At 47.1% G+C, this 18,853-nt stretch overlaps 1 protein-coding gene across 5 annotated transcripts in view; it reads right to left on the reverse strand.

The window, feature by feature from the left end:
- LOC114876834 (transcription factor Sox-2) overlaps positions 1-18,853 on the reverse strand; it is a 239,927-nt gene that overhangs the window by 17,410 nt on the left and 203,664 nt on the right. The gene's annotated exons all lie outside the window — the stretch shown is intronic.

Here is an 18,853-nt window from a genome sequence, read left to right on the forward strand (position 1 = left end):
GGTCAAACAGGGCAGGTTTTAGATAGAAAAACAGAGAGAAAGGAGTAACGGTCTACGCGGCTAGTTTTTATGAATTCCGGTGCGACGGAACTTCCGGCGAGCGAGCTCATCTCGAAAGCATCCCTCTCCGTTCACGTTTTTACTCGGTTTTCCCTGGCTCGACCTCCGTCGATTCTCGATCGGCCGTGACATCGTCGAGCTACATTAATAACTGACCACGCTACTCGTCCTCCTGTTTTTATCGCCATCGATCCATCATTTCTCCTCTATTTCCCGCTAATCCCGTTCTACCGATACTTTTTACCCTTTGCCGGCGACGATCGCCTCGTTACATTCGTCCCCCGTGTTCCCTCCGTCTCCTTTCCCGTTCAACCTCTCTTCAACTTCATTTTATTACCCTCTAATTTGTCCAGTCGACCGCTCGACACGCTCGGTACTATGCTAGACAGGTGAATATCTGCCTCATCGGCAATTCTCTTAATTCCCATGCGACGTACTCTAATTCATTCGCTATGAAAAATGGAAGAAATAACTTTCCCAAGCACGACAACGTAACGAAGAATAATATTTCCACGGCGAGAGGGTTGAAAATATAATTTTCTAAATTTCACCCTTCGAATTTGGTATTTTAGAGAATGATCCTAGAATTTTCGACCATTTCGAGTTTCTCCATCTTCACAGGAGGGTTGCCAGACGCCCGGAGGTGGCGCATCCCGCGTGCAGGCCATCTCTTTCGACAGTCATTACGACGCGATTCGCGAGCAATTAAAGCGAAGTGGCCGGGGCAAACATCGATCAGGAAGAGTGCACGAGGGGATTCGGTGTACACATCGGAGGCTGTAGGCCCTTGGCCACCGCGAATAGAAAGCAAACACCGGGACTCAAATATTTGCAGGAGCGTGCAAACCGTTCCCGGCCATTGTTTCATCGCGCTACTATGTGTAAATTTAATTTTCCGAAGAACCCTGAAAATAAGCAACGACGCGCGAGCCTGCACGTGCACGAGGGTGGCATGTTCGACGTGTTCCGAACCGATTTACCGGCTTTTTTCCTCTGGTTATAAATATACACGGTTCGACACTCGGAAAGACTAAAGATAAGTGAAATTTAAGTAAACGCGTTCGACACCATCCACGTTATCGACGATACACTTTCGAAATGGGTTAAACAAATTAACATAGTTTTGCCCCCGATCCCCCGATCCGTACGCGATCGATAAGAGGATTGTGAGAGGACCGATGTTCGACATCAGAAGCGCCGCTCACGGTGTTAACTGGCCCTAAAGCATCGGCCAAACACGTCGAGCAAAGGGCGACACCAGAGTGTTAACTGGCCTCGGTGGTTTCTTCACGCTCGTCTCTCCGCTGCGAGTCAAGATCGTGGATACCCTTTCGATGACCCCGAACAGGCCGAAGGAGATAACCGAGCCAGTGTCCAGGTGTCTCGTGATCGGCCGACAAAGGGCTGGCAAGAAGGGCCAGCTTCGAACAGAGCCACGCATCGAAACTGACCGAGGAAGAAGACAGACTCGTCGGCAGAGTCATCGTTGGCCACGAAGGGACGTGAAAGAAGAGGAAGAGAGAGAGTGAGGGATCGTGGATACCTTTTCGACTTTGCTCGAGAAGAGGGGGGCAAAAGATGAAGATGTCATCTCGGCGAGCCGCGATGGTGACCTCAGAGAGGAGTCAGCGAATTCCTCTGCGGTTGATCCACGATGACGACTTTATCCCTTTGACACCCTCCAGGCTGACGGGGTTTATGAATGATCGATCGTACGGTTGAATAGTGTTTGTCTATGCGAACGCGTCGTCCATTGCGCTCCGATACGGCACCGTGATTAGTGGCCACCAATGGGGTAATTAATCGTGAAATCGACGTTCGACAGCGGGAATTAGGGAAATTCTTCGGTTTCCATTCGTTCGATGATTAGTAGCGGAAGGAAACTGGAATTATCATCAATTTTCATATGCGTCAATTTTCGGAGATTAAAAAGGTTGAAATATAAAACGAATTAAATGCAGGGTGTCGTGTAATTAGTGATATAATCGGGTTGGGGCTGATTCTACTTGGAAAAATAAGTAAAATAAATTTTTTCATTAGAAATTAGAGGGTTAATTCGGCCCTTTCTCCTTTTTGGCTAAAATTCATCCCTTCAACTATCCAAACAAGTACCTTTTTTGAAACCACGACTTTTGTTTTATTCTTTCCCTTAAAATGTTCAATCTCAAGAGTGTCCAATTAAAATTTTAACTCTTTATATGAAAATTTGAAAAAGTTATGAATTTTTTTGTGAAAACTATCATTCTTTCAATTTTTCTTCATACTCAATAATTAATTTTACTAAAATTGGCTATGAAATATGTTAAAACAACTTTCAAAGATTATACAGGAATTTTCCAAGTTAAAATAAGGAATAGCTTCTTCGCAGGAAATATTTTAGTGATTGGGGTCTTAAACATTCTGGTGAAATGTGCCAGCTAAGAGTTAAAGTCTCTTAAATAATATCAAAATATTAAGAACTTCCACTAACATAAATAAAGACGACCAACAGTGAAATTCGTTGAGTTGAAACTTGATCAAATGTAATGTACCGAGCAGATTACTAAAATGACTGGTTTTAAGTTTCTTATTTTAATTTATTAATTTTAAGGAGGTATTTTTGTTGAAATGTACCTTATCTACTAGATTTTCTACATTATTTTCAATTAAAAAATTCGATTTCCTCTAAAACGAAGTCTCAAATAAAAAAATATTGTTCCATATTTCCGACTTATTTTTCCACGCAGAATTAGCCCCTATACGATTGCACCATCAGTTACACGATACCCTGTATATCTGAACTACAATGATGGATCTTGCCAATCGGTAGATCAGAGAACCGCTCTGAGATACATCGGTAGGTGAGATGGTAACCCTATAACATCAAGCAGATAAATTCATCGAACAGCGTCAAACGAGCGGACATGGTAGACGCGGATTCCTCTACGCAGGTACACGTGGCGGCGTGAGAGAAACCCATTGGAAGGTGTAGGCAGAAGGGATGGTGGAGCACGAAGGAATGCCATCATCGGTCCACCTAGGAACGTGGCTAATGGGCCCACTTAACGTCTCAAGCATCTCACGAAGACGCGTACCATCTCGTGGTCCATCTCGGGGCTGTTCGTAGCGCGGCGTGCCGCGTTAATAATCGCCAATATTTATCCCGGATTGGTCACGGCTCGGTCCGGAGAGCGATGAGGAGTGCTAGCCTGAAGAATGAGACAACGCCTCGGCACATTGTAACCCTCAAGATTAATATGTACCGTTCGCTTTCGTTCCGACCTCGTTGCGACCACTTCCATCCACGAATCCTTTGACTTTCTTCATCGAGAACACCCACTCGGTTCCACCTTTTCTTCTTCTGCTTTGATACGATTCAATTTATTCAAACGTTATTGAATCAGTTAACCTGATTCGAAATGAATTTAATTCGGTTAGGTTCATCCTATTCTGTATAATTACCAAAAAGGTTTATCGATGTCTAAGAAGATAGAAAGAACTCCACTTTAAAGGATCTCCCGGTTATCCTTACACCTGGTTCGGTAAGCTGTCCGACTGTAGAAAGAGTAATCTCGGTGTCAAGGGACCAACAGGACGATAAAGTTATTAAGGGAATTAGCCTTAAAGGCGATTACCAACTGTCGACAAGTCTGGGCTAGCGCCTAACGGGCCCCCTCGATCCACGGCCAACACACACTTAATGATTTGTCTCCCGAGCTAATGAGCGTCGGGTCTTAACGCCAGATTAGTGACCTAATCCTTCTGATGAGCGATTCGCGTGTTCGCCACGCGGTACGACTTAATAGTATATACGCGTATCTAGCCGGAATAATAGACACGTCCAACCTGGCCATTATGGCGACAGGTGCCGTTCAACGGTAAACAAATAATGTAATTACGACGACGTTCGAATTATATCCTTCTGCGTCGTTGAATCCATTTGACCGTTTTGCTTCGTGTTTTCAATCGCGTTAAACATCTGGTGACACTTTTGTCTCTCGAACAAAAATCGTTGGAACGTTCCCATTCAGGTCTCGAAGGTGCAGCGAGTAATTCAAACTCTTCTTACCGTGTGAAATTTTCAGGACAGAGCGATGTCCTTCAAAATAAAATCTGATAAATTCTCCTAATAGCCAACTAATTTAATCCTTAATGATCCATAATCCTTCTTTTTCTTTTCTTCTTAAATTAGAACATTGAAAAAATTTGGATGGTCGAACATTCGTGTTGTCCGTTTTGGTAACGGTGACGAATAAATCAGAGGAGCGCGAAAAAGCTCGGCGCGTCCAGTCGGTTAATTTCTTCCGAGTTACAGTTTCCAGGATGAAAGGGCGACGCTGGAATGGGCGGAGGTGATACGGTGTGTCGCTTATATGGGACGCCATGTCCTGCGGACGCACAAAGGGTGAGGATGAATCGCCTCCGGAGAGCCGCAGGACAAATGGGGACATTAAGTCGCTTTTGCGACCTGGTACCAGTGCTACCGGAGTTCTATGCCCCCCTCTATCTCTCCCTCTACCCCCAACCTTTTCCTCCACGTCCACGTGTCCAGGATTCTTGCATACCTTTTCCACGTACGTAAATCGTTGCAGTGATTTGAAATTCGTTCGACGAGACATCGGTAATTATTTGAATTTTAGTTCTAATTACAATTTGCATAGAGGGGGATCTCGTACGTTCCATCGACGTTGCGTACTTTTCCATTCGAGTCTGATTTATATCGAAGTGGAAGACACGTGTGTCTGTGCGCAGACCGGACACTACACTGGCTATCCGATTGCTATCGAGTTCCGGCGGAAAGGAGGAAGCGCCACAACGAGCCACCCAGTCGTCTCTCTGATCTATCTTTCCTGCTGGAAATTCCAGCGACGACATTATCCGTCTACGAGATATCTTTATCGATTCCAAACTCCACAATATGCTTTTCCTCGGGAAAAATGATTTCGTATCCGTGGTTCTTTCCGTCTTCGAAAATTTATTAAAAGCAGCAATCTTTTGGCAATTTTTCAAAGTAATATAATTCAGACAAAAAGGGACTAATTATTCTGTAAGGATCACCTATTTTGCATGATTTCTCGGCGAGGACGGAGGGAAAAGATTCCAGGACACCCGGTGGATAGTAGCACAGTGCCGTAGGACGGTTTTCTCGGGGGTAGGAGCGAGGACCTGTCACATTACGGAGTGGAATTTATGTCCGATGCCCAGCGGCGTGACAAGTTGCCGCTGATGAACGGCCCCACCGCGAACTCTTGGCCCTCCTTCAGGATACGAGCGTCCAAGTTGAAGAAGGACCAGTCCTTATTTCTCTCCTTTCGTCCTTGCTCTTCCCACGAAATTTCGTGGAACTTACTCGGTTTCTCTAAATTCTGCACCGAGAAATAGATCACTGAATTATTCAATCACGAAGATTACCATTTTCGACGTGAAACTGAAATGTAATAATTTATTCACAATTATGTTTAAGGTATTTCTGAAGAATTTTTTGCACTCCTTCAGTAGAGAATCGTAGGTTAATTAGCCAGGTAGAGGAAAATGTGCCGTGACACGATTTTCTGCGAACCACTCGATGACGTGGGTGGTGGGTTGAAAAGACCGTCGAACGAAGGGAGCGAACAGGACGGGAGGTCCCTGCGACCGCGGTCTTTTAAAAAACTCCCATATGATTTTAACGCCCCACGCAAGAAGTCGTTGCTCGTGCTAACGCCGCCGGTCGGGCACGGTCTGCCGGTGATAAACACCGCAAGTTACGATTTCTCGGAGCCGCGGACCTGTGTGAGTTCCCGTATGTGCTTCGCGAGCGTGGAATATCGCGTGCCATGGCCAAAGAAATCGACGAATTTCGGGGCAAGTTTGATCCAATTCCTGTTCCTCGAAATCCCACATCATTCTGCATCTGAAATTTGTTCTTCGCGATCGCTGGAAGGTCTTCGGGGTAGAAAATTGAATGCAGATTTCACGCAACCCGTGAAAATCGAAATGCGGACGCATCTGCGTCGCATGCCAGTAGCACGTGCCGAAATTTTCAAGACGCAGCTGGCTCGCAGACTGCCACTTTCTACGCTCTCGAAGACGGTAAAAAGCTTGCGGTAATCGGTAAATTAGTTCGTCAAGCTTTTCAACGGGAATTCTTCTGTAATATGTGAAACGATGAAAGGTGGGTGTAGAGCGTTAGGTCGTGTAAGGTCCAAGTGGCGGAAAGTCGACACGTACAGAGGTAGAGCGAATTTCTCGCTGGTCGTTGCTGCGAATATCCTCTTACAGATCGGTTCCAGGAAGCTGCCATTTCGCGAAAACGTCACCGTTCGCGGTTGCACGTGCGCGATCGCACGATTCTACGTGCGAGCGCACGTGCACCGTCGTTGCATTCTGCATCCTTGCTCGTGTTGCACGCCGTCACTGGACGCCGCAATGCACGAGCCTTAGCATTCCGGAAAATTTCTCCTCTTTCCGAACCAGCTCGACTGGGACCGGTTGCGATCGTTTTTATTCCGGCGCATATCATCAAAATTACTTTTGTATCGCAAGGTAAAACCAGGAAAAGTTCATCAGCGGTGAATCAACGACGGGAACAAAGCTCGCGGTTGGCGAAAGCAAACGAACGAAACAAAGGCACTTGGTCGAACGGTTCGAAAACGCGTCAGTTTTACGAGAACGATCCAAGTTACGAGCTGGAAAAGAATCGAGCGTTGGGAAACGTAGCCGATAACGAGTGATCGGTACGATAACTGTTCCGCGAGCTTCGTAAACCAGCAACGGTCAGATAGGAAGCGACGTAAACTTTCCGATGTCCATCCAGTCGGGTCGAATCTGTCCGATTTCAACGACAGATAACGCGTGCGCGACGTCTGGTAGAACGATACCAGCCGAGGAACACGGGTTTCGGCCTTTCAGAGAACAACCAGAGGAGCCAGATGAGGACACTTTCCATGCCGGTGAATTGTCCGCGTCCAGCGTACGCTTCTATCTGATTCGTCGCGATACAATGGACCGCGTAAAATTACGTAGACCGCCTCTTCTATCTGCTCTCCTCGTCGCTTCTCTGTTTCGTTTCAATGTTGGCCCGCGGTTCCCTCTGTCCTCGCGTACACCGCCGCCCCGGCTATCGATCGCCGGAAGTTGGCCGCGACCAGCCTCCGGACACTGGCCGCACCGATACTCGAACGACTTCGCGATTCCCAACGGTCGAACGTTCTGCTTTCGAGAGTCTCGCGAGTTTCGATCTTCCGGCAGAAGCTTGATTCGTGCGAAAGGAACTAACGCATAGGATAAAAGTATCGTTGAAAATACTGCAGTCAGGAATGGTAAATGTCTACAATTAGGGCTCCAATGAGAAATCAATTGAAAAGAGGTAAATTCTATGTATTTTTGCCCCTCGAATCCAAAACTGTTGATAAAACTTGGGGGTCGTTTGTATTTTTTAATACTCCTTGTCTCCTTTAAAATAGTTTTGTCTCCTTGAAATAATAACTTCAAAGTGTGAATTTAAACGAAGTGTTAAAAGTGGTACGTGGTTAGTCAATTCTAATCTTGATATCACAACGATTGCCCGTTTTATTGGATATTTTCTCACGACGCGTATCCGGGCTGTACACTCTATGAACAGGAATTAGAACTAGGGATGTTCGATTCACCGGAAAGAATCGATTCGAGAATCGATTTCTTTTAAAAATCGAAACCAAAAAATCGATTCTGTAAGAATCGGTCTAGAAAAAAGATTTTTTGTTTATATTTTAATCACTATTCTTATACTTTTTTAGGAGTGAATGTGTTTTTATGGATCAGAAAAATCGATTCTTCTAACAATTCGAAACCAAAAAGTCAATATAAAAACTGAGAATTAATTCTCTAGAGGGCAAAAAATCGATCTTCGATTCTTACATGAAAGAATCGATTCTGGGGAAAATCGAATACCAAAGATTTTCTAAAGAATCGAATCAGAATCGAACAACCCTAATTAGAACTAAGCAAAGAGAACTATTGTTGACTGGTCGGTAAGTTATATTTTTTCTGATAACCTAACCTAACCTATGTAGGGTAGTGACGCGTTTTAAAAGTATTATCTACCCCACAAAGTGATTAACTTTTGAAAATAATGATTTTATGTCAATATTTACCACAATATCTTAGTAAATACAAAGAATTTACCTCTTGATTTCTCGTTGGGGCCCTAATTGTAGACATTTACCTCAGGAATAACAGGGTCAGGAATCGACCCTGTCGAAATTGCAGTATATCGGTTCGCAGAGATAGGGACAGTTTACGTCAGTTTCAGAACGAGATACGAGGACTGGTTGGTGACTCGTTATCGGAAACTGTATTCCTACGAATCTGCGAGAGAGACAATCATCTTTCGATATGGAAATATTTTCCATCGTTTCTCGAGAGTTCGCGAGGCGTTTTCTAAAGTTAGAACTTCCTGCCGAACGGCAGATTCGTCGGAGACCGGAAATGCAAATGCAGAGTCGTAAATTTCATTGTATCGCCAACACGCAGAGTGCCCCTTCGCGCAGCTTGACCATGCGAGAAATCGGACAGGGAAAGCGCAAAGGAAAGTCGGAAAATTTATGTCGACCTGGGACACTCACGGTTGAGCATCCCTGTAGTTCGAGGGACCTCTGTTTGTACCACTTTGCTCAAAACAATCTCATCCTCTCGTTAACCCTGTCCATTGTTTTAACAGGCTTTCATGGCCGGCTAAGTATCGCTGCGGTTTTACAGACAGAATACCGGTCCAATCGACTTTCAACCTGCCGAAGCGACGGAGAACGTCGAATGTCCTGACCAGACCTATTTGTCTCCCAGTCTTTTTCCCTTATCTAAGCTAATTTCCCTATTCTTGCAAGAATTTCGAAGAATCGCACGCTGTAATTTTACTAAATTATTATTTTTGGATTGCCCTGTAATTGAGTAAAGTTTGAGCCTAATTGAAGCGATCACGAGGATCTACGCATCGTCTGGTGGAACGGCGCGGTACAATTCCGCAGAAAAGTGTCGACGGAAGGACAATCCATCGCGTAGGATTAACGGCAATTAGTCAGGGACGAAGGGCTGTAAGGCGTGGCGTGTCCTGTCGTCACGCTCGAGGATGAGGAACAACGACGGGTAGGAAAAAAGCAGCGCAGAAGAAACTGAGAGGAGGAAGGAGGATGGAGAACGATCGAGTAGAAGTGGAAGAAACGACAGGACGAGTCCTTGCCGATTACCTGCTCGTTCCCCCGGGTGTTCCTGCGACGGTGGTCATAAACCAAGCATCGAGCATCAGGGTGGACACTTTTATGGTCGGCAGCTTTGTCTAGCTACGGCCTGGCCACGTTATGGTCGTAGTATCCTGACAATATAGCCCTTTGCAGGACGAGAGACGAAGAGGTGCCACGGAGGAAGGGGCAACGAGCACCGCAGGACTACCAGGACATTGCCAGGATACTGCTGGGCACCAGGAGGCTGGACGGAACGAAAAGAAGGAACTCGTAACGTTTCCACCAACCGACTGGATTGCCCCAATCGATCACCCACTGGCTCCTTTTTTTTCCGAACCTTCCATGAACAGGATGGAACAACCACACCACACCCCCGTGCTCGTAAAAGATACCCTGACCGATTTGTAAGTTCACTCTTCCCGTGTCGCGAGGTCCGGTCCGAAGAATGTAACAGGAAAAAGTTGTCGATCGACGGGTGGAGTCGTGGGCAGTGGTTGGAAATAAAATTCTTGGAAGGAATTTGGTGAAATTGAGCAATTTTGAGAAATTCACTCTTGATACGTAAAATATTTCGAAACCGTTCGATTCATAGGAACGAGGATAGAGGCGATGATCGTCTCGTCCAGATTCCATGACTCGTTTTATTTTTCAGTCAGATATATTGACAAGTATCGATGTCATTAGCATTCCGATCGATCCGTTCCCTCGCCTTAATTTCTGACGGGCATTAAGACAGGCGGGGGCCTGACCGGGGGCCCGGATGGTTCTGCCAGCTCAGGATCAGGATCAGGATCAGGAGGAATCGAGGGATTCGAACGAGGGGCTCGCTCCCCCGTTGCGAAGCACCGCAAACTTCAAAGAAGCCGGAGACTTCATCATCGATACTTGGTCCTGATCACTGCCGACAGATTAGACGCCTCTACCGTCCTTCCTCTTCCAATTCTCTCTTTTTTTTTCCACCCGTTCCATCCGCGACCTTCGTCGGCGTGATTATAGATACATCGATCTTCGACGGCTCCTCGTCGATGTCGCAACTCTTCAAGATTCGTTCCTCCTCAAAACTCGACCTTCTTCCATTTTCCTAAACTTGTATTATTGACCGGAATAAATTGTTTCCTCGAAGGAAATTCCTCGAACCATCAACGGCTAAAATGGCGTCGCTTTAAAACTCGCCGGGCAATTTTCACGAACCGTTTCCAACCGCATCGCAACGACTACGGCTAGTTCTCCGCCGCGAGAGTTTCCGAGCCGAAGACTTCCTAGAACGTAATTGCTCGTCGAACCGCAGCTCGCACGCGGAAATAAGGAAACCGAGGAGAAGTTGAAGAGGGTAGACGGGGAAGTTTTACCGCGAGTGTTCGGCGTGCGAGAAGAAGCAGAAGAAGAGGAAGAAGATGGGAAAAGTTTTCATTTGCAGACGGACTTGGAGGTCGGGGCCAATGGCGGCTTTAAATCGTTCGCAATTCAGAGGCGTCGTTCCTCCCCGCCGCGTTTCCTCTTTCTCTTAGGAAGACTCGCCGGAAGTCGGTCGGCCGAGGAACAACCTGTTGACCGGCTCTTGCTAAACCGTTTAATCGTTAACCTACTCGTCAGAGCAAGGTCGGGAAAATTATTAAAAATTACTGGTGCAAGATGTAAATACGTCGGAGAGGAAGAAAGGAAAACTTCCGTTCGTTTCGGGCCTGAGGGTCGTATTTCAGTGCAAATACTCGAGGCTACCTGTCGCAGGTGCCAAAATCTTGTACACGATTTCCTTCCGCGAACGTTACCCTCCTCAAGGACGGAACCACCTTATCCCGTAAGCTCTTTCGGGGCTACAGGTGGCTACTAAGCCGATTAGACACAGCGCCAGGGAACAATTTGTTGTTGACGAAACTTAACCCTTGTTTCACGCCGACCTCCTTCCCGTTTTCGATTCTCTCGCGCTCGAGGATGTCTTAATGCCGATCTTACCGACTGATAAACCGTCGACGACAGCTGTAGATTACCAACGATCACGCTTTAAGCCCTGCTGAACGCTCGTCACGTTCTGTCACGTTTAATTGCTAATTAAGATTGAAATATCGTGACGAAGGATCTCGCGCGTTCAACTGCTATCTCTTGACTAAGAATGTAGCTGAATTTCTTTAAATCGAATGATCCTCTTAGTCCCGGCACCTTAATTAATTTCCCTCGCACCCTGCAGCCGGTCCACCCGAGAATGGCCCCTAGGTTCCGCCCCTTTGTCCTTCCGAGTCCCGTCGAAAATCGCCGATTCCGCAAGTCAACTTTCAGGGCTTTGAGGAATCGCCGATTGTAACGAGCTTTTAAGGCGGCGTGCAATTCCGTGAAAAATCTTCGCACCTCCGACGGGATGACGGTGCAGCTTCGAGGGAGGCTCGTTGCACCGGCTGCGTCGACTCGTTTTGCTATACAAACGGGGCGTTCCTTAGGAACAGGCGCGAGTTTGCCGTTTTTCTTCCCCGTAGAAACAATGAACTGGAAGACGATTTTTTGTTTACGAATTCCATCCATCGATAATTACCGCGTTCGAGGATAGAAACGTCTTGCAGGATACTGAAAGAAGGTCATCGCCGCGAGATGCGACGCATCGCTGTCGGCCATTTACCGTTTCAGGATACGTAAGCAGTGTGCAAAGGTGCACGTAGGATGCACTGAATCGTAGACACTCGGCGAGAGTTTCGCATAAGAGAGCCGGCAATATTCACGAGCACAAGCGACCGGCCACTCGAATAACCCGTCGACCACTCGAAACCAGCGGAACTGGCGATATTCCAACATATGCGCATGCATGGAAGGTCGAGTACGCGCCTTTTTCCCTCGGTCCTTTCTTTATACTTTATCGACCTGCTGCGAAAATATCGCCGCTCGATCGCGCCGATACTTCCGTGCCATGAATCGCGAAAAGCCAGGCCAATCCTCCTTTTGCACGGTCAAAAAACCTTTTTAACCGTGGGATGGATGATTAACGGGTTGAATGGCGCACGGGTCATCGGTGGTCCCACGATGTTAACGATTCGAGATATTATTCGAACGGATCACCGCACGTTAGATAAGCGAGATACAGGTGGAAAACGTGAACGAAGCCGGGACACGACGGCGCGCGCGATAATTATCAGCCGCCCACGCAAGCGTTAAGAGTAAACCTCGTTATCCGGATGCGAAAGAGCCGAGGAAAACTCTCGAGATCTCTCGAGCAACTAACAGCCGTCAGTTTGTTACTCCCCGTTAGCCTGGAAAAATGGCAATCACCTGGCTCGAGTCTCAGAAATTTTCTACCTCGCGGTTTTAACCGATTTAATTGATCGAGTAACGTTTACTAAATTACCGAAATCGAATTTCGAAACAGAGGAGCGCCCTTCGCGATAAAGGGCACATGTTCACCGTAGGTATAAACGATGACGATGATAAGCAACGCAGATAGCTGAGAATGGATCGATTTTCGAGTTGTGTTAAGGCACGTCCACACCCGTGCTGATCGCGTAGAATCGGAATCGCGATCTCCGGAGTGGTGTTCAGCCTCGAAACTGATAAATTGCAACTTCCGCTTGCGTTTCGATCGTGCCGCGTAATTTCCTGCCGAGTAGCCAGCCGGCTATGATGGAGGAAGAGAGGGACAGGCTGGAAGCCAACGGCGATCGGAAATTGGCCCGATGACATTGATTAAAGCGTTTAGCGACGGCGACAATGTCGTAATTATTAATTGGTGACGATGCCGCGCCAAGATTCTCGATCGCGATGCGCGTTCCGATCAATTATTCCAATCGACCAGAGAATTCCTTCGGCATCGATGCGCTAATTACGGCAGGATTCGAAGTTCGGAAGAAAAGAACGAGAAATTCGAAGGCGGTCAGATGCAAAGGTGAGAAATTAATTAAAGAACCGGCTAAAGTAATTAATACAGGCTTCCGATACGGGGTATACAAGTCCGTTTCTAATCCCTAACAGAAATACAATCGCGGCGAGGAGATAATAACGCGGAGGAAAAAATAGACGAAGAGAAAGAAAAGGAAGAGGGAAGCTGTCGAGTCATCGGGCAAACCAGCCGATATTTTCGCACCTCCAGGTAGGTGTCTGCAAACGAATTTCGCGCTACCTGCCATCTCGCGAACTCTTCGAAACTTTAAAGAGAGACAGGTGAAAATATTTTTCGCGTTTACCAAGACCCGACAAATTGATTCCGATTTCCCGGCGAAGAACGTAAAGGGAAACACCTCCGGTACCTGCAAATGAAGACAAACGTCGTTGAAGACAACTCGAGCCGAACTCGAAGACGCGCAGGTACTCCGGGTAATCGGCAAGAAATCAGGAAAAAAGGCGTCGTTTAAGGTGCAACGACACGAGGTTCGAAGAAAAACGACGAACAAAAGCGCGTGGAAGAAAGATGCGTACCCGTGGTACACGCGAAGGAGCAGCAGCACCCAGCAGCCAAAGAAGAATAAGACGAAGAAGAAGAAGAAGGTTCGTAGAGGAGAAGCAGCCGATTTATTGGCGAGTTTAAAAGAGCTCGGACCCTCGACATAACTCAGCATTCGTCTGATGTTGACTGAGTGGCCGACTCGCGGCTGCCAGAGGCGCGGATAGCTACGTACCTGGGCTTCGTCGGCTACCTCGTCTGCCAATCAAGAAGCATTCAACGGTACTAAGTGGCTCGGCTTAATTAAGCGCGCACGGACTAGACGTTCCGAAGAGGGAGACGGCAAGGAAATTGCAGGACGTTCCGACCAACCGACGAGCGACGGCTCGTTGCATCCTGAAAAATATGTTTTCCACCGGCAAATGGGTACCGGTTCGATGCGATCTCGCGGAAAATCGGCTAGACAGGCGGCAGCCTTTTCTTTGAAACCCTCCCCCGAATATCCTCCGTCCAAGGATCTTCGAAACGAAGTCTTCCGTCAAAGGAAATCACTGGTCGCTTCGTTTCCCTTTCGGAACTCTGCTACTTTTTTATGAATAATTTGACAATCATTCGCTGATTCTTTGTTTAAAAATAATTTTCTCTTTTATCCCATTCGTTCGGTTTCGGGTAAATGAAAAGCGATACCGATTAAACGGTCCTCGAGCCGGTAGGAAATATTCCCAGCGTAATCCTGCGTATCATTCGATTGGCCGGTCGTAATAAAATCGAATGACGAGCCAATAAAATATTTATGGAATCGTATATGCAAGCCCCGAGCCGCACAATCGACCTCAAACCCCTCGCGCTGTTTCCCCCGATGGTTACACGATGTTTACCCCTCGGCAACCCCCTGAGGGCTGCTTCTGCGTTCTCCCATACACGTATACGTGTCTACACGCGCGTTATATTGCAGCACCAGGAACGCAAAGAATGCTTCGCCATCGAATCTCCAACCTGGTGGTCCTATTAACGCCTCTCTTCGTCTCTCCCTAATTCCATTGTTCCTTCTCTGTTTCATCTCCCGTAGTCCGATCTCGATTTCGTTTGGCACTTTTAGAGAAATCGGGGACCTTGAAGAAGGCAACGTTAACCCGGTACAGAGCGTGAAAGCACACCAGGCGCGTGCTGACCGAACGTAAAGGGCGAATTAATAATCCCGACTGCGGGGGCGTTGAAGAATATCCTATTCACTGATCACGATTAGGGTTCTCCCTTTTTCTCTCTTTCGTCGACCAACTCGCGTGATTGCGTCGGCCGCGAAACGAAGGTGTTGGATTACCCGTTGCGTGCCATTGGTGAAAATGGTCGTCGAGGGAAAACGCAGGAAATTGAGGAAGTCATGAAAATTACGCAAATTGATACCGAAAAATTGCTTCTTCACCTGTTTCACCGATCTTATCCTCGTCCCGCGGGCAAATTATATCGGAGATCGTGTCCGAGACGAATCGAAGGTTCGTTCGACACGCGCGCCATCGTTTCTGGCTACTCGACGACATCGATGACCCTGTTCGCAGCTGTGGGACCAGCGAGGCCCCCCTTTTTTTTCGCGCAGCTGTGCCCTTAGCATCCCTTCACCCGAAGCTAATCGTGACACGCAGACCTCTCGATTTTTATCGTACCCGCTCTCCTGATCCTTCTCCATCGAATTCGCTCTGCACTTGGTCGGGGGTGTATTAAAACGTCGTTAAAAAACGAAAGGGTGAAACCCTGTTTTTCTTCCTTCTTCACGGGTTAAAGATCGATATGAATAATTGTTTTCAGAACGAGCGTAATAAATAAGAGAAACGCGGAGGAATATTTTCCGAGATTGAGGATGGTCGTTCAGAGTGGAACCCTGTAAATCAGGGGGCCATAATGAAGTTACCAACGGGATTCCATCCTAAATTCAGGACCATTATACCACGGGATTCTCATAAATACGTGCATCTCGAAGACGAACGTTCCTGGAAGGATAAAATCTAATGTATGCAAATCCTCGCGCACCGAACGACGTTCGAGAAAGCGGTTGAAACAGAGGTTTCGCGGAATCGATCCATAATTTAGCGTCCCTGCTGCGTGTCATCCAGCAGGCTGGTCACTTCGCGCTTAAAAATTACTGGGAGCATAGAAACGCGTTATCTCTCTTATTCAATTATTCTTCAAAAACACGTCGCGTTATTTTCCAATATCGTTGTTCAGTTAATTGCGTTCCCTAGAATTTTTAACGAGGCAAACATCAAAGAATCGAAATCGTCCATCGAGGAGTCGATAAAAGAAATCCGTCAAACGAACCACCAATTAAACCCTTCCAGTCGTATCCTTCTGCTCAAAGGATAAAAGACACCAGAACCGTCGGGCAGCGGAGAAGAAAGAAAAAACAAGAGGAAAACGGACGGCTGGTCCACCCTGGGCTCGGTTTGTTTTGCTTATCTCAGACAAATTTGCTGTCTTGTAAACGACACCGAAGGGTCGTCTTGACAAACTGGGGTGCTCCCGGGAGCAGTCGTAAGGACACACGCGGACAACTTTCGACCGCGTTACCGAAGGATCTCGGTCGAACGTGTTCGTAAAAGACCAAAACGAGGATCCTTCTCTCGTCCCTGTCTCTTTTTTTCTCTTTTATTTCTGAGCCCTCGTAAAACTTTACCGACTGCTTTTTTTTTTACTGCGCTCTCTCCCTCCTCTATTCCATTGGGAAATGAAAATTCACGGTAAACGTAGTTCGATTAAATTTACCATTAGAAGATTCGAGGATCAGAAATCAAAGGATAGTTTCCAGGTCATTGGGAGTTGAAGAGAATCGTATCGATAAATCAACCGGCTCCCTTAACGCAGGAAGAATTCAATCGGCCATTTATTCCCCTACCGTGGTAATTAATTATTAATTAGGATTACAGCCACGACCCCGGCGGCCTCTCGACGACGTAACGACTTCCTTCTTCCCTCGTGGCAAGATAAACGAGTAAGCTTGGAAGACTGCTAAGTAACTCCATGAATTTTCCGCCTGCACCCTCGGCTCGTGCCTCGGGGGTGTAGCTTCTAATCATCCCTATCTCCTGGCCACACCCTCGTCTCGCAACCTGACCACGAAGAACCAACTGTCTTCTCTTTCTTTCGTATCTCTCCCTCTCTGTTACTCGCAGGAAAATAAATGCCATTCTTCGAGAGCTTCTTTTTCGTCCTCGCGACGACTTTCGCCCCATTTTCCTCGGGCTAATGCGACGTTCAGCCGACGTTACTCCAAGGGTGGCGAGGGTGGGTGTCGACGACGAAGCTTAACGAATCTCGAAAATACCTTCTGACACGTATGTCCGGCCGCGTGTCGCACGCGAGCTCCTTCAAATCGATTTTTTTGTCACCCGACCAACACTTCCTCCGTCGTTTCTTTTTCCATAATTTCTTTTTTCCGAACACCTTGGACCTTACTTATTTTTTTTATTTCTCTCTGTGCCAGGGGGTCGAACAGGTGACGCAAGAAAGGTGTGAGTTAAAATTGAAAGACGAGTCCAGAGAATCGTCGCTGGAGGAAACGGAGGGTGCGAATGGGCGAGAAAGGGGGGCGGCGGAAGTAAATCATGCAGCCCCCGTGACGACGTCGCGCGATGACAAACGAGCCACGTCGACGTCATCGCGCAAGAAACGTCGACGACATCTGATAACGACCTTAATCGCATTAAGACCCAACCCCCGGACCACCCCCGCGCCAACGATCCTGATCGTGTCCCTAATGTCCCGAGAAAAGCAACGCCGCGATTGCGGATAAATCGGTCCCCCCTTTCTTGACAGACTCTCCTGATATATATTTCTTTGCCTTTTCGTCTGCTGTCTGGCTAATGCGAACCAACACCCCCATAGCCCGTTAAGAAATTTCCCCGAATATCCTCATTTTGACGCTTTTTGCACTTAGGCACGTTTTCTTCGATGAATCATTTAAGAATCTCAATTTTCGGTGCTCCAATCTCTATTTCGAAAGAAGAAGGATGTCTAAAGAGAGGTCGATGGTGCAACAGCGACAGAAAGGCAACCCTTTCGCGAACAATCGGGCTTGATCATTTATTAACCCCGTGCGCTCGGTTGGCTCGGAGGCAAAGCGTGATTCAAATTAAACGGGCAAATATTTGGATATTTTATTTCCGGCGAGGAGGGAGGGGGATGGTTCCCCGGCGCGTTTTGTTACCTATTCGCCGACCGGCGAGTTTAATTCGTTTCGTTATAAATACATCAGCGGCGGTCGGAGCCGGGAAATTACCTTTGCCCGGTATAATGGCAAAAACACGAAAACCAACGTGGAAATAACGATAGCGAAGCGGGGGGGCGGGAGGGCAACGGTGACGGGGTGTGGCCGGGGTCGATTGAATTTTGCGCCAAGCCACCTGGGGGTTGGTTTGAATTATGAAAAATCGGCTCGATATTTCGAGTCGACCGTGTAAAATCGGCCCAAATCACCGTTCGTTAAAATTCATGCGTGCAATTTGAACCGAATCGACGCTACTGTTTGTTTCCTTCCCAGCATATTTACGGCTGATCCGACTGCTTTCCGTTCGCTCTGCAAAAATACACCCGCCGAAACCCGGTATTCCAGGAATTATCGTTCGATTACGTCGAAAATGCGTCCACGGTGTGTAAAGAACGAACGTTCGAACAGTTCATACGCGTCGTCGAGAAATAAATGCATAAACAGTTGTAATCAGAGGAGGAAAATAGCATGACCTAAATGCAGTTCGCCCGAGGAAAACTCATCTGCAGTTACCGTCGTGCGTATCCTTTTTCCTTGATGAACGAGAAACACGCACCGGTACACGCATATCCTTCTCGGCTTTATTGATTGCTATCGATCACGTAACACGTTCAGCTGTTAGGATTCCCGCGAAATTCTAGGGTAACCGCTTTCTAACGACGCGATTTAAAATCCGCTCGGTTTCAATTATACCGTCGGCGACGCGTGCAAGAGGCTGCACTCGCGGGCAAGATGCACGCGACAGCAATTATAACGAGTGCAGACAGAAACAGGCGTTTTCTATTGCGTGTACCTGGTATATCGTGAATAGAGAACAAGATACTTAACAAGATCGATGACTTTTCGTGACGACCTAACGAGGATTCCTTGAGAAATTGTTTGAAACGAAATTAAAAAACCCAGAGTTGGCTGACACTGTGTCTTTTTAATTAATCGTAAATACACGGTTTCGGATAAAAAATATATCTCCGTACGCTCTGGAAGATTCATTAACGTTAACGA

The sequence above is a fragment of the Osmia bicornis genome, chromosome 14, assembly GCF_907164935.1.
Source record: "Osmia bicornis bicornis chromosome 14, iOsmBic2.1, whole genome shotgun sequence".
Taxonomy (NCBI): Eukaryota; Metazoa; Arthropoda; class Insecta; order Hymenoptera; family Megachilidae; genus Osmia; species Osmia bicornis.